The following is a 15869-nucleotide window of genomic DNA, read 5'->3' as shown; positions in this document are numbered from 1 at the left end:
GCACCCAATGGCCCTAAAGTCACTAGGTGCTTCCACAAGATCCCAGACGGAATTTGAGTACATAGATTCCATTTCCTGTTTCATGGCTTCGAGCCATAGTTCCTTTTCTGGGCTAGCCATTCCCTGTTTGAAAGACAATGGATCATCATCACTAGTGTCACCAACAACCATATTGATTTCACCATCCAAACCATAGCGAACTGGGTTTCTAGAAACCCTCCCACTACGACGAGGCTCCGTGACTATTTGCTCAGGAACAGTGGTACTTTCTTCATTTAAATCGACTTGCGTCGGTTGTACATGAAGAGTGGGAATTTCATCATCAACACGCGTTGATGACAATGGAACATTGGTTGGAGTCAATTCTTTAACCATCTCCTCTAATACTACTTTGCTGCGAGGTTTAAAGTTCTGGACATAGTCATTTTCTAGAAAAGTAGCATTTGTAGAAGTAAACACTTTCTTTTCTGAATGACTGTAGAAAAGTCCACCCCGAGTACCTTTAGGATAGCCAACAAACATGCAAACTTCAGTTCGCGGTTCTAGCTTTCCCTCCTTTTTCCTCAGGACGTGAGCGGGACACCCCCAGATTCTATAATGGCGTAAACTAGGTTCACGACCATTCCAGCGTTCTAAAGGTGTTTTGGGGATTGATTTTGACGGCACGACATTGAGAATGTCATTTGCGGTTTCAATTGCATGTCTCCAGAACGAAGTTGGTAGAGATGAGTAACTAAGCATGCATCTAACCATTTCCAATAAAGTTCTGTTTCGGCGTTCCGCTACACCATTTTGTTGCGGAGTACCTGGGGCAGTAAGTTGTGATAAAATCTCAAGTTCAGTTAAATGATCTTGGAACTGCATATCCAAATATTCTCCACCCCTATCAGATCGCAAGATCTTTAACCTTTTACCTAATTGGTTCTGAGCCATTGCTAGGAATTCCTGAAACTTTGAAAATGTTTATGATTTCCTATGCATTAGGTAAAGACATGAGTATCTAGAGTAATCATCAATGAAAGTGACGAAATACTCAAAAACACCCCTGGCTTGTATATTCAAAGGTCCACAAACATCTGAATGCACAAGACCAAGTGGTTCTTTGGCCCTATCACCCTTTGCAGAGAATGGACGCTTGGTCAGTTTGCCTTCTAGACAAGATTCACAGACAGGTAATTCACCTAAGGTGAGTTCCCTCAAAGGTCCGTCCTTTGTAAGTCTTTGAATCCTATCATAGCCAATGTGACCTAGTCTCAAGTGCCATAAATACGTCATATTATTGTTATCGGTCTTTTGACATTTATTGGTCCTAGGTTTAGCTACTTTGAATAAATCATTGTTAAGAGCGAGGGGTTTGTTAGGTCGCAGAATATAAAGCCCGTTTTCCAAACATGCAATACACAATTGTGATCCATTGAAAGAAATAGATATATTAAAACTTGTGAAAGTCATAACAAATCGTTCTAATTGCAACATGGAAACTGAAATTAAATTTCTACTAAAATCTGGAATAAAAAATACATCTTTTAAAATTAAAAATTTATTTCCGAACTTCAGACGAGCTCTTCCTCTAGCTTGGACCGCAATGAACGCTCCGTTCCCAACTCTAAGCTTTAAGCCGCCTTCGTTCACTTCCTCCCACGATTCAAGAAGCTGTAAAGAGTTACAAACATGGTTAGTAGTTCCAGAATCATTAATCCAATCGGATTTATCATTCTCTAAACACACATGTTTCCAAGATAAATGAACTATAATCATTACCTTTGTTTTTCACTGCTAGAAACTTAGGGCAATCTCGTTTCCAATGCCCCTTCTCTTTGCAGTGAAAGCACTTATCTTTACCTTTCTTGTTTTTCCCCTTAGGAGTTTGTGCACTCATCTTTGCAGCCTTTGCAGGCTTGGGGTTGTTTATTTGTCCACCTTTTCTCTTGTTTCCAGCTTTCGAAGACGAAGCTTGGTTAGCTTCAGCCTTTGCTAGATGAGCAGCAACATCAGTAGTCTTATTTTCACCTCCTTTACTAGGTCCACCCATGACAGGTTCAATAATCTGAAGCTCGTTCATGAGCTGCGTTAGACCATAGTTGAGTTGATCACGAACGTGCAGATACGGTGCCATCCGAGAATTCACGGTGCCATAACTTACGTTCGGAGACGGTGTTATCCAAGCATTTACAGTGCCATCACGAGCATTGACGGTGCCATCACTAACGTGCAGACACGATGCTCGTTCTGGGGATTCCTCAATCATGACGAATTCAGAGTTGTCACCAATCAACACAATGTTGATGTTATGCTTCCAATTAAGGAAGTTTTCTTCAGTGAGTTTCTCCACCAAAAGTTGAGAAAGGATGGGAGTAGACACAGACACTACTTAACTTAAAACTACAAATTATCAATAAAATAGAAATCAATCACATTTGCTCAATAAAACTTCTATTCACACAAATTTCAAGAAATAGCACAACATATACCAAAAATATGTAAGATATGAGAAAAAATACCAAAAACAATCATATCTCTATTTCTTTAGGTTTTTAACTAATCTATGATATCCTTGTCCCGGTTGGCGAGAGTCAAAAATACCACTAGTTAAATAGAGTTGTAAACTCATTTAATAATGGACACCATTATTAACAACCTACTATTCGATCAAAATAAGAAAACAAAATCTCTTATTTTATGAGCTAGACCCACGGTTTCAACAATCATAGATTTAGTCCTAGTAGTCACCGTAGGGGTGAGTCTAGTAGAAATTGACCTATAATTATCTATCTTTCGAAATCTAACCTTGTCAAAATAACTAATGAACACCTTCCGTAGGGGGACGAATCAAAGCGCCTCGAGGCCCCATTAAGCTATTGACTATGTTAAACCAACGGTGGAGATCGAATAAAATTCTTAAAATAAGCTCATTATAAAATTAAAAAATAGTGTTTTTATTATTTATTTTTAGAAAATTAATGACTATGGTTTTCCAAAAAAAAATTAAACAGATTAAAATTTTTAAAACCAAAGTCCTATAATTTCTTATTAATTCTAAAGTGTCACATTGAAACAAATTCAATTAATTTAGAATTAATTTGTTGCTAATCAATATTTAGGTTTAACTAATATAATGAACCTATACAATTAAGTCCAACTCAAGTAAATGGGCCTTAACAATTGGGCTTGTATGGAGGAGGGCTGGGTCCAGTATGCCATTCCCACTACAAAGGCCCCCTATCTTCCATACAAGGTCCAAAAGACAGGAATTTAAACCTTTGTTTTATTAATTGTTATTAATTGATTAGGCCCACTATAGTCATGCAAAGCAAATGGGCCTTCACAAGTGGAATCACCCACAAGAGAGGAATTTAAACTTTACATTTTCTAATGGGCCCAAATAAAACCTATCATTTTATGAATATTTTATTTGGCAAAATACCATATATCTAACAAACATATGGTCCACTATATGCATCTAAGCCCAATTGCAAAAATACCACATATAGTGCAAACAGACATGTTATAATTGGATGGGCCTAATCATGTTACTATATGAGCAATTCTATGAATTTATGCAAAAATACCACAATTTATTTCATTTGCAAAAATACCACAATTAATTATCTAGAATTTATCAAAAAGAATTCAAATTAATTAAATTTTTACAAAAAATAAGTCAATTTAAATGAAATTTATCAACAATTAACAATAGTTAATTTAAATTTCATTTATCAACAATCAACTTGGTTTTAGGTTAATTTGAAAAAAATATATTAATTTAATTTAAATAGGATTTATCAACAATTAACCAAAGTTAATTTAAATCCCATTAAAAAAAAAAATATATTAATTGGCTGAATAAAAAATGATATTTTTCAAAATTTAACCAATTTTAAATTTTAAAATCAATATCTTAACTATTTTCCAAAATATCTTGTGTTGTTATAACTATTATCAATATTTTAACCATTTAAAAATAATAAAATATAAATAGTTATAACAAGCCTAAAATATCTTAAATAGTTAAACAAATTCAAATAACCATCAAAATATCTAACTAACAATGTTCAAATTTCAAATAATTTAAATATTAAAAACTATAGAATAAAAAGATATTTATATTTTCAAATAAAGATTTAATAAAACAAAATCAAGAATTTAAATGAAAATATCTTAAATATCTGATATCATAATTCTAATATTTTAATATATTAAAAGATTTAAAATTAAGTTGTTAGTCTAATTTTAAATTTGAATTTGATTCTTTGTAGAAAATATCTAATTATTAAAATCAACTAACAAAAATATCTTTATTTTAAAAAATTTAAATGATAAAACAAAAAGATATTTTAGGTTTTGATTATAAATAATAAATTTTCACAATTTTAATTTTATTTATTTTTCAAAAATAAAAAAATTCAAAAAAAAAAATTAAAAATTGATGAATAGTACCCGTGGCACTGTTCACGGGGGCACTGTTCATCGATGGTGGCTGGTGTGCGCGCGCGCGCATGGGCAGCCAGGCCAAAAATTTTCCAAAATTTATTTTTTTAAGCAATTTTTCAAACCAAAACCATTTTCTAATTAATTTTTACCATGTTTTACACAAAATAAAGCATATATAAAAATTAAGAGCATAGAAAACACAACAAAATAACCTAAAAATTGCTAAAATTCACATAAAATCAATATGTTCATAAAAACATGAAAAACCATCCAATTATTCAAACATATCATATAATCCAATTTTAAACATGTTCATGCATGAAAAGAAAGATTATCAAAGGCTCTGAGGCCAGTTGTTGGAAAAACTTATACAGGATCTTTATTTATTTTCATGTATATCTAATAATAAACAAATTAATACGAGATAGCCTAAAACATGTTTCTAAAATTGAATTCAAAGAGAAACAAAAATAGAATACTTACAGTATACGCAGCGGAATTAAGAGTCCTTCCTTCAGTTTCTCTAACTCTTGTATCCTCTCTGTCGCAGAGTATTATCAAGAAACTGAATCGATCTTCTATTTTCTTCACGATCTTCCAATGTATCCTTAGAACCACCTAGACTAGTGTGGGCAATTCTCAACACATGAGATAGATATAGAGAGAAGAAGAGAAAATACAAAGAGGCTTAGAAAATGACTTGTGTTTAGAGAGAATATAAAACTATCAGAAAATTTTACTTATCAAAAACCCTTATTTGGACTTCTCTATAAGCACTCCTTTTATAGACTCTGTTATACCCAAAAATTGGAGAATGCATCCTAGGAGGCTAAGGAGAATTCATTCTAGGAGAGTTAAGGGGAGTGGTCCTAGGAGACCTGTAGTGCACCAAATTTTTTTTTTTAGATTATTTAAATTTTGTGCTTTATTTGATTTAAATGTTAAGTGTGATGAATTGTTTTATTTAAGTGTTGTTATTTTATTTAATTGTTTATTTTTTTTATTTGATTGTTTGTTATTTTATTTAATTGTTAGAAATGTTTTGGGTTAATTAATTTAATAAGTGATTAATTGTGTAACATGTTATCTTACTATTAGTGTTACATTTTATTTAAGTGTGACAAATGAGGTATTTATGTGAGCTATGGTGGAATGCACTAAGGTGCATGATAGAGAGTAATGCACCCTAGTAATTTAGTGTGTGCTAGTGCATGGTAGCATGGTGCACATGTGTAGATTTTCTACACATTTTAGGTTTCCTTATTTTAGATTTAATTGAGTAATTTATTTATAAAAAAAAAAAGAAGAAAAGAAAAGGGAAATGAGGAGTGGGCATGTGACCTAGTGGGAATGGAATATTTCCTTAAAATGGTAAAAAAATCAAGACTTGAAGACCATGATCATTTGGGGATAGGCATGATCATATCTTATCCCTTTGTATCTTTTTGAAATAAAGAAAAATCAAGGAAAATAAAAGAGAAATGGAAACTTACCTTAATATTGTTTGGGGAGACTTTATGAGAGGATTTGTGATAAAGGGGCTAAGAAAGGAGAGAAGAGCCATTGCTCTTGTGTGTGTGTGTGGCTGCCGTGACCTAGAGAGAGAGAGAGAGAGTGGCGTGTAGAGAGAGAGAGAGAGAGAGAGAGGAAGAAAGAAAGAAAGGAAGAAGGAAGAAGAAAGTGAAGAGGAACCCCCCTAGAGTATGTCTTCTTGTTTTCTCTTTGTTTAATCTCTTTATTTGATAATATGATATTGATTTGTGTTATGTTTTGTGTGTGTTTGGATTCTTTCCTTCTCTTCATGGTGGCTTTCCCATAAAAACCCTAGGCTTGAACAAGGGTGTGGAGTTTGTGGTATTGATCTTTTGTGTTCTTGATTCTACAATCAAGAGAGGTAATAGTCTTTTCCTTAGCCTTATATTGTTTTTGGTGGGTTGTATATGAGGTTTTGCTAATGGTGCTAATGGTTGATTTTGGGTAGGATTGATGTATAGGATTTGGATTTTTGTGAGGGCATGATTTGTGTTTAAGGGTTGTGATGTTGATTTTGCTATGCATAAAAAAATTGTTATAATCTATGAACACTTGTAAGGTGATTTCGGCCTAGGTACACCCAAGGGTGTTCTTGATATGTTGTGTGATTTACAAAATATTTGATCCATGTTTTAGGACCTTTGATATATGGGTAAGAGAACAAGTGGTAATCTTGATATTTTGATCATGAAATTTTGTTAGATGCATGTTATATTTTGAATGATTAAATTATGAGATGCATGAAAATAATGATAGAAATATGCTAGGTTAAAATAAGGCATATGTGAATATGGTATAAATTTACTATATGCTATTTTTATTGAAAAAGTTTTGTTGGCTTTCATGGAATTGCAACAAATGATTTTAAAAGGATTCATGTGATTATGTTAGTAGAATCATGCATATTATAAGAGCATAATGAGATTATAGGCATGAATGATTTTATGTAATTTTTGAGACAAAAGTTGAGTTTTACAAAGAATTAAGCTTGCTGTTTTTTTTCAAATAATTGGGTAAAAGTTGATAAAAAGATGAGTTGCATGCATAAATAATGTTCTTGATGAATATGTTAATTCTTATGAAATTAAAAGAGGATTTTAAGTCTCATGTTATGATATTTTACTCAATTAACTTCCTACAGAATTTTTATTGAATTTTGAGAAAAAATGAGTTTATAAAATTGAATATGGTGATTTTAATGATAAAAAATGGTTGCTGGAATTTTGTAATAAAATGTGAAGTAAGTTTCACTAAAAATGAATTTGATTAATTTTTGGAATAAATTATTTTTCCTAAGTTATGGTAATATTGAAAAATGATATTTAATGGTATGAAATGCATATTTTGATAAATAATGATTTTTCTTTATTTTGATTGAGAAAAATATTTAGACTCTATTTATTGGTGATTTTTGAATAAAATAAATAGTGGCTGAAAGTTTGTTTTAAAAAGGTTAACAATTGTTATTAAATTGTCACATATGAGTTTTTACTACTTAAAAACTAAGTCTTAAATAAATTAAATCAAAATGTATTTTTCCACACTTAAAATATATTTTTCACATCATTTTTGTAACACAATAATAAAAATATATTTTTCTAAAGAAACATGTTAAAATAGGTATTTTAATTAAATCCAAGCTTGTTGGTTAATTCTTGGTAAATTAATATTTATTTAATGAAAATGTCACATATTTTATTTTGAGCTAAAATAAAATAAATTTATAAAATAAAATAAAGTTTTTGAGAAATTTAATCAACTTAGAAATTTTAAGAAAAATAAAGCATATAATATGTCTATTGATTTTAAAATAATAAAAGAAATGTAGAATTATCGCTTTTGAAAACGTCTTTATTACGCAACGTTCCCACGTATGCATGTTACATGCAAATCAACTTTTACGTCCAAAATCATGAATATTATTCAACTATGTAATTTTTACAAAGCAAACATGTTAGTAAAATGGGTAGAACGAGCATTATTCTTTTTGGCAATAATTGCATGTTTTAGTGTAACTGTTATCATGAGTGCATGGCCCATGCACACATGAGTTGTATGGAAGGGCAAAATAGTAATTTTATGAACCTAAGAAATGTTATTTTGATTATGATATAGGCTCGTTGAAAGATTGTGAAATTCTTAGCTTGGACCTGAGGTAAGGAAGTTAGATAGATTTTATGTTTCTATGCTATGAATGGTACGACTGTTATATGAATGAACTGTTATGCAATTATGAATGCCTTAATGTGATGATATGATTGAATGTGAAATGTGTATGGATGTTAGATACATCAAACAGAATACGATGTTAGATACATCAAACAGATTTCGATGTCAGATACATCGACCGAGTTACTAAGGACATTGAGACGTGACTCCTAGGGCGGACGCGCCGAGGTTATTCAAGGACCAGTGATCTCCTGTTTACCTCATAGGGTGACATGGACAACTAGCGTTCCATGCTCATCATGTATGCTGTATGTTGTGATATGATGATATGTCACATGTATGTTATGATGTGTTGATATGTCACGTTTATGTTATGATATGATGATATGTCACATTTATGTTATGATATGCTGATATACTTATGTTATGATATGATGATATGTCACATTTATGTTAGGATATGTTGATATGTCACATTTATGCTATGATATGTTGATATGTCACATTTATGTTATGATAAGATGAAATGTTACGATTATGTTATGATAGACCATGATGTTTTAGATGAATGTTAGTGTTTGGCTGTTTGTTGTTTTTCTTACTTGCTTACTTGCTTGTACTTCCCTACTGGGCTTTTAGCTCACCCCCTTACTTTCCTTCCAGGTAGCAAATAGGTTTTCTCTATGGCACGCGTGGTGACGTGGGGAGTTCTTCATCATGGGGTGTATGGCGTGGGGCAATCCTATGGACGATAAAACGATCAACATAGAACGCCATTTTTATTATGTTTTGTTTTTAAGAGACTTTTTCCTAAAATTATCAGTGGGACTCTGTTATTTAAATTATTTGGTTTTTTTCTTGAACTTTGCATAAAAACCTATGTTTTATTTTAAACTTATGGCGCCAACTTGCATGATTTTAAATAAGTCCCCTGAGACTTTAGTAATGGACGGTATTCTTTTATAAGCTATGTTGTACGAATGTTTTGTAAGTATTAGTCTAGGGCGTTCTTTACAAGACCTCAAGGAGGATGTGGTCCTAGGAGACCCCAAAGGAGTGGTCTTAGGAGACCCCAAGGAGAAAATGGTCTTAGGAGACCCCAAGGAGGATGTGGTCCTAAGAGACCCCAAAGGTGTGTAGGAGGCAAGCCTCCCAAAGTTTCCTAAGTGTTGGCTCGAACGTGTCCAAGGTAACTAGCTAAGGAGGAGGAGTCTCATGCTAGAGGAATGAGACTTAGATTTTGATAAGGAGAGCCTATACAATGTTCGATCGGACATGTTTGGGGATGCTAAAGGAGGTTGCCTCAATCTTGTCCAAGGTGAGTGTTGAATATCATGGTGAGGTTGCCTCAATGTTATCCAAGGTGAGGTTGCCTCAATGTTGTCCAAGGTGAGGTTGCCTCAATGTTGTCCAAGGTGAGGTTGCCTCAATGTTGTCCAAGGTGAGGTTGCCTCAATGTTGTCCAAGGTGAGGTGCCAAGGAGGTTGCCTCGGACCACCTTGGTCCAAGGAGAAGCCAAGGAGATTGGTTCAAGGAGGAACATGGCATGCTAGAGGAGAGTGCATGTTAGAGGAGAGAAGTGCATCTCCTACCACCATGCACGTTCAACCCACCAAAAACATGTCCTACCACCATGCATATCCTACCACCATGCATGTTCAACCAGCACTTGCATGGGTAGTGGGTAGGAGGTGGACCAACTAGCTAGAGGAGACCAAGTCAGACACAACTCCAACAACATACGCGGGAATCTCTCATTCTTCCCACAAATGGGGGGTTTGTTACATTTCGAATTTTGAATGTTTAAATGTAATAAATATAATAAAATATCCCTATCATAAGGGGATATCAGTTGAGGATCCCAGGCCTATAAATAGAGAGTTTATGGGATGAGAGAGGGGCTTCCTTCTGCTTCTGCTTTCTAGAGATATAAAACTGAGTCTGTCTATTCTAGAGAGAGAAAGTGCTGAAATTAGAGAGAATTCTTGTATTTTCACAATTTATACTGAAGAAACTCAGTTGGCATAGTCCATCTGATCTTGAGTATAGATTTATAAATCACAAGTCTAAGTGGATTAGGCTATTACCGACAATCGGGGCTGAACCACTATAAAAATCTCCTGTGTTCTTTACTTTTCTTGTTTATACCGTTTGTTGTCGTTTTAATTTCTCTTGAAGGCTTGTCGTTATTGACATGCTCACGTCGTTGGCTAAAAACGCAGTCAACAGACTCAATTAGGCCATTTAATTTAATTAAAAAATCAATAAAATAACAGCCATTTTGAAGCCCTAGGTCGAAATTATCATGGGCTATAGGCCCGTGAAATTTCCCATTTGATTATAAGCCCATTGGACTTAAAATCAAGGCCTGTATTATTTTCTATTGATTTAATTAATTAAATAATTATTTAAATCCTTCATCAAATTAATTATTTATAATTTGAACCTTGATTTAAATTTATTTATTAATTTAGATACCAATTTATCTTAATTAATAAATCTGCCATAATTTCTCTTTTCTTCTCAAAATTACACAACTCTCTGAAACTATCCAAAATTGACCTGGTCAACTTTGATAATTCTAATTGATGATTAAATCAATTAATTGAGACTATCTAGATGATTTTATCCAAGGTACAATGGGGACCATGGGCCTATGAAATCAAGCTCCAATAAGTTATCATAAATCTAACAAATAAATTTACTAACTTATTAATTCCTCGTGACTCCACTATAGACTTGGAATTGCACTCTTGAATTCATAGAACGCTCTATAACAAATATAGATACGCTATTAATTATCCATTGTTACAACAATAATTGTCACTCAATCCTCTACAGACGGTCTACAATGAGATAGGACTAAAATACCGTTTTACCCCTCATTGTATTTTATCCTTAAAACACTTAGTTCCTTGTAAATGATATTTCAGTAAACTAATTTAATTACTGAAATGAGATCTCTATCATTTAACACCTTGAACCAAACTAAAAGGAAACCATCTTTTCACTTCTTCATCAGAAGCTATAGATGTTCATATCTATGATTAACACTCCCACTCAATTATACTACCGAGTTCCCAAGATGTAAGTATGGGCTAGTCCGTAGGGTAAGCTGGTAACGAACAAGTCAAAGAACTCAAATAATACAATCAGTTTGAATACTAACCACTCAGAATTGAGATTGAATTGACCTATGGTCAACTATATGATATGACTAGAATAGATAATAACGGTATGTTTACTTATCTTATCAACTGTCAATATCGGTCCTGTCCGATGTAACATATACATCCGATCTTATCTACTTTGTTAATGTTCTGGAAAAAACATAACACTGTAATGTGTAAGTAGATCATATCGTAGATTAGCAAGTCAGTGTAAATCCGGTGCACTGACTAATCTTAGGACTAACTTATTTTTTGAACATATAATCATATTTATATTCCATTGTGATTACGTCACTATAAATAAGATTAGCTATATGCTCGGGATTTAATAGAAGTTTATATTAAATAAATAATCATGAAAATAAAACATGTGAGCAAAGTGATTGACCAAGTCAAAAAATGATTTCTATTCTTTTATTGATAATAAAATGAGATTACAAAGAATTTGGGTTTTAATTAGGGCATAAAACCCCAACAGATCCCTCTCGAGCCCTAGCGCTCACCTAATCATAACTATAGGTCAAAGTCATCACCAAACCTCAAGTCCAAAACCTAGCCTCGGGAACAATCCCGAGCCCCCGGGAAGTCCTAATTCCACCAAACAGTGTGGTGGAATCGAACCCCGAACCCTTGGTAAAAAACCCTTGTAAATCACCCTAAAATCCCTCTCTGGAGAGAGGGCAGCACTACTGCGCTCTAAGGAGGGCGCTACAGCGCTACAAGCAGAATAAAAATCCCCCAGAAAGCATGGCCTAGCGCTACAGCGCCCAAAGGCTAGCACTGTAGCGCTAGTCACAGACAACAGACATCAAATTTTCCCTTCCAACAATTTTCTCGAGCCAAACTTGACCAAAACTTCTCCAAACCTTCACCAAAATAAAAAACAAGCTTATTAACACACTCCACTCATCCCAAATACTCAAAATCCAATCACATGCATCCCCAATCTCAAAATTCACCATAGTTGACCCTAGACTTCAGAAACTCAGCAAAATAGTCAGAACTTCAAAGTTTAAAGCTTAGAATTTATACCTTTGATGGAAATTCGACTTTGAGTTAGCTTCTAGAACACCTTAGCTTGCTCCTTCTCAAACCTTGGCTTGAATTCCCCTAAAGTTCCCATCAACTCAGCTTAGACACCATAGCTTAAACATGCCAAACCAGAAACTGAAAACTCTAAAGACTTACCTCAAATATTGATCTGTTCTTGCTAATCCTTTGCCAGCCCTTCAAGCTTAGCTTAGTACTCTTGTTGCTCAGCCTGACCTAGCACCCTTCTGAGTTTTTCTTCAAGAAGAATGAAGAGAATTGGTGAGAGAACCACAAACCTACCCTAAGGAAACTACTCTGTTTTCCTTCCTTTTCTTTTTCTTTCTTTTCCTTCTTTCCTTTCTTTCCTTAGCGTTCTACCCTTTTCTAAAATTCCAACTAAGTATAAAGCCTCAGAATACTTATCTCTTGCAAGCCAAATGACCATTATGCCCTCCCTTTTAATTTTAAACCTTCAATCCACTTAGGGGCATTTTGGTCATTTTACCCAATTCCCGCTAATTTCCTCGAGTGTCTCTAATATTTCCCGATACTTAATTATTCACCAATTATATTCCTCTATGTCAAGATAGACTCCAATATACTCACTAAATTCCCATTTATACCCTAGGCTCACCCCGAGCCGGGTATAAATCCCCGCCATGACTTTTTCGCTAATCTGCTCACTAGGATTGTCTCGAGTCATAGATCACAGATATATCCACATAATAATGTGGTCTCAACAATTGTCGCATATATATACAGTTATGCCCTCAACGGGCCAAAATTACAATTATGCCCTTTCTAAACTAATCAGGGCCTACATGCATACTAATACACATAGCCATGCATCTCAAATATTCTAATAGCCATACAACATGCTTTAAATCATTAAATCACATATAATTCCCATTATGCCCTCCAGGCACACTAATCAAGGCCCTTAAGCCTTATTAGCGAATTTGGGTCGTTACACAAACTATTGTTCCTTCTCCTCAGAGAAGGAAGACTCCTCCTGTAACGTCCCAAATTACGTAATAAGGCTTAGGGCCATAATTAGGGCCAGGATGGCAAATTATGGAAAATTATGTGATTTAATTATGATATATGTGTTTATGTGACATAATGAGTTATATTATAATATGACTAGATATGCATGTTTAGGTGTATTAAATATTCATGTGGGTCTGTTTCTTATTGGAAGGGAATTTTCATAATTTGGCCTGTTTCTTAAATATTCATACTGGAATATATGTGCATATATGTGATATATGTTTGAGACCACATTATTTTGTTTATATATTTGGATTACTCGACACGAGGTAATCCTAGGGAGCAAGTTAGTAGGAAAGTCACAACTGGACCTATTACCCGACTCGGGGTGAGTCAAGGGATATTTTGGGTATTTAGTGCACTACCGGGATATCGGATATTAGAGATAACTATTCGAGGATATAATCGGAGTTAGTGAGATTAGGAGGGAATTTTGGGGCTTTTGACCATTTTACTCTCGGGGACGTTTTTGGGTACCCTGAGCCTTAGGATTTGCTCATAGTTACTTGAACTTTAAGTAACCTCTCAGAAGTCGAAAAACACAAAAAAAAAAAAAAAAGAGAGGAGCAACACTCTCTCTCTTGTTCATACTCTTTATCTCTCTCTCAATTGATTGGGAATCCTTAAGATCTAGGAGGAATCAAAAATAGTTTAGGCTCAGGATTGCTCGAGGAAAAGCTTGGCATCATGTTGGGCAGCAGAGGCAATGATTTCTAACCTCAAATCCATATGTTTCTCTTGTTTTTATCTGAGTTTTGGAGTTTTAGAAACTCAATTATGATTTGGAGATTTTATAAGGTTTTGGCCAAGTTTTAGCTTGGGTTTTGTGGTTATGGAGGTGTTGAGTTGTTTGGGAACTTTGTCTTTTTGATTAATCTATGTCTGGATAGGTTTTTGGTGAGATTTAGCTTGCAGAAAACCAGAAAAAACTAGGATTTCAATGCGAGTCGCTGCCCTGTTATTGAGGCGCCACGACTCTCATAAACATAGGGAGGAGATGCGAACCTCCATTTGAGCCACGAGGCTAGGTTTAGGTTTAGGTACTAAAAATTTTGGTCAAAAGTTAACTATTTCATTAACAGAGTTTAACTTCCATACATCGTAGTGTATGGTTCTAACCCTTGTTCCAACTGATGACCTCGGTCGTGGCGGGTCATAAACATGCTTATAAGTAGTACATTAACAAATCGAAGAATCACAACTAACATGCCAATAGCAATAAACCTAGTCATGCATGCGATTAACTTAAATAAGTTACTATAGAGTCATGCTAGGGCTTAGTGCCTGTCTCTCACATAACGAGCCTTATAGCTGGCCAAGCAAGTCTAATGCTTAACATTCTAGATGACGCTAGAGTCATTCAAGCGTGTATCTCTCTTTCGGGTTGGCTTAACCCTATCGGCATTCAAGCATGCAATTACTTTCCTCGACTTCTAAGCTGAGCCTTTAAACTCTCGACTCATAAGATGAGTTCTTTAACCTTCAACTAATAAGTTGGGTCTTTCAACCATCGGCTGATAAGTCAAGTCTTCACCTTTGACTAATAATTTGAATCTTAACCTTTGACTAATAAGTCGAGTCCCTTAGAACCGGTTATACCCGTGACTATTATGCCAAGGCCTAAGCTGAGCTTCCCCAATTAGATATACAGACCAATAGTTGTCACATAACATAGTTAACCATAGCACATTCAATATGTTTAATAAAACATTCTAAATACAACGTTAATCCTATACTATGACTGGGTCGAGCCCTGAATGCAGACCGGGTGTAATTTTCTTACCTCAGGTCTAATTATTACAACGTAATAATAAGAATGACCCTCGAGAACTATCCTTTCCCGAAACCTAGTGGTACCCTAGTAATAACCAAATAAATTATATTCATCAATATCGAGTAAATAAAGGCTTTTGGACCGAGTCCTAGCCTCTGTGACCTCGAATTCTACTGAACTGGGTAGTAGAATTGATCTCGAGCCCTTAGGTACGTGTTCCTGTTACACAAGACCTATTCTGGCCAAAGTTGCCCAGGCGGGACATGACTTGACCCTATGGGTCTCGGTGGACCTCCAAGAATAGAAAGCTCCCTGTCTGGAATTCGGGACACGAGCTGCGACTTGCCCCTGAGGGTCGCTGCGTGCCTCTAAAACAAGAAACCCCTCCTGGGCCCTTAGTTTACAGTGGTCACAGTGCTCGAAGAACAAGGCCACAGCGCGACCCTACGGACCAAGAATTCCCAGTGTTCTCCTAAGCAAAATTCTACAAAAACCATCCCAAATAATTACTAGAACCATAATTCAATCCCCAGAACAATATCAACATGATACCAGCAACAAAACTCAAGATTAAGTTCACCCAAAATCCTACCAAAAAACAAAATCAACACCTTAAGCCACAAAGCTAAAGAATACCTCAAGAACTCTAGAAAATCATGGTAGAATTCAACTAAAATAGGGACTGGAGCTTACCTCAGTTGTGTTTAATG

At 34.7% G+C, this 15869-nt stretch overlaps 1 long non-coding RNA gene across 1 annotated transcript in view; it reads left to right on the top strand.

Moving 5' to 3' along the window:
- Positions 1-8124, top strand: part of LOC133821144 (uncharacterized) — a 35583-nt gene extending 27459 nt beyond the window's left edge. Inside the window, exon 3 of the long non-coding RNA XR_009887336.1 lies at positions 8080-8124. This is a non-coding gene — a long non-coding RNA (uncharacterized LOC133821144). The remainder of the gene's footprint in view (positions 1-8079) is intronic.
- Positions 8125-15869: the final 7745 nt, after the last annotated feature.

This window comes from Humulus lupulus, chromosome 3 (assembly GCF_963169125.1).
Source record: "Humulus lupulus chromosome 3, drHumLupu1.1, whole genome shotgun sequence".
NCBI lineage: Eukaryota > Viridiplantae > Streptophyta > Magnoliopsida > Rosales > Cannabaceae > Humulus > Humulus lupulus.
The sequence above is the reverse complement of the archived record's forward strand: the minus strand, read 5'-3'. Positions and strand labels throughout refer to the sequence as shown.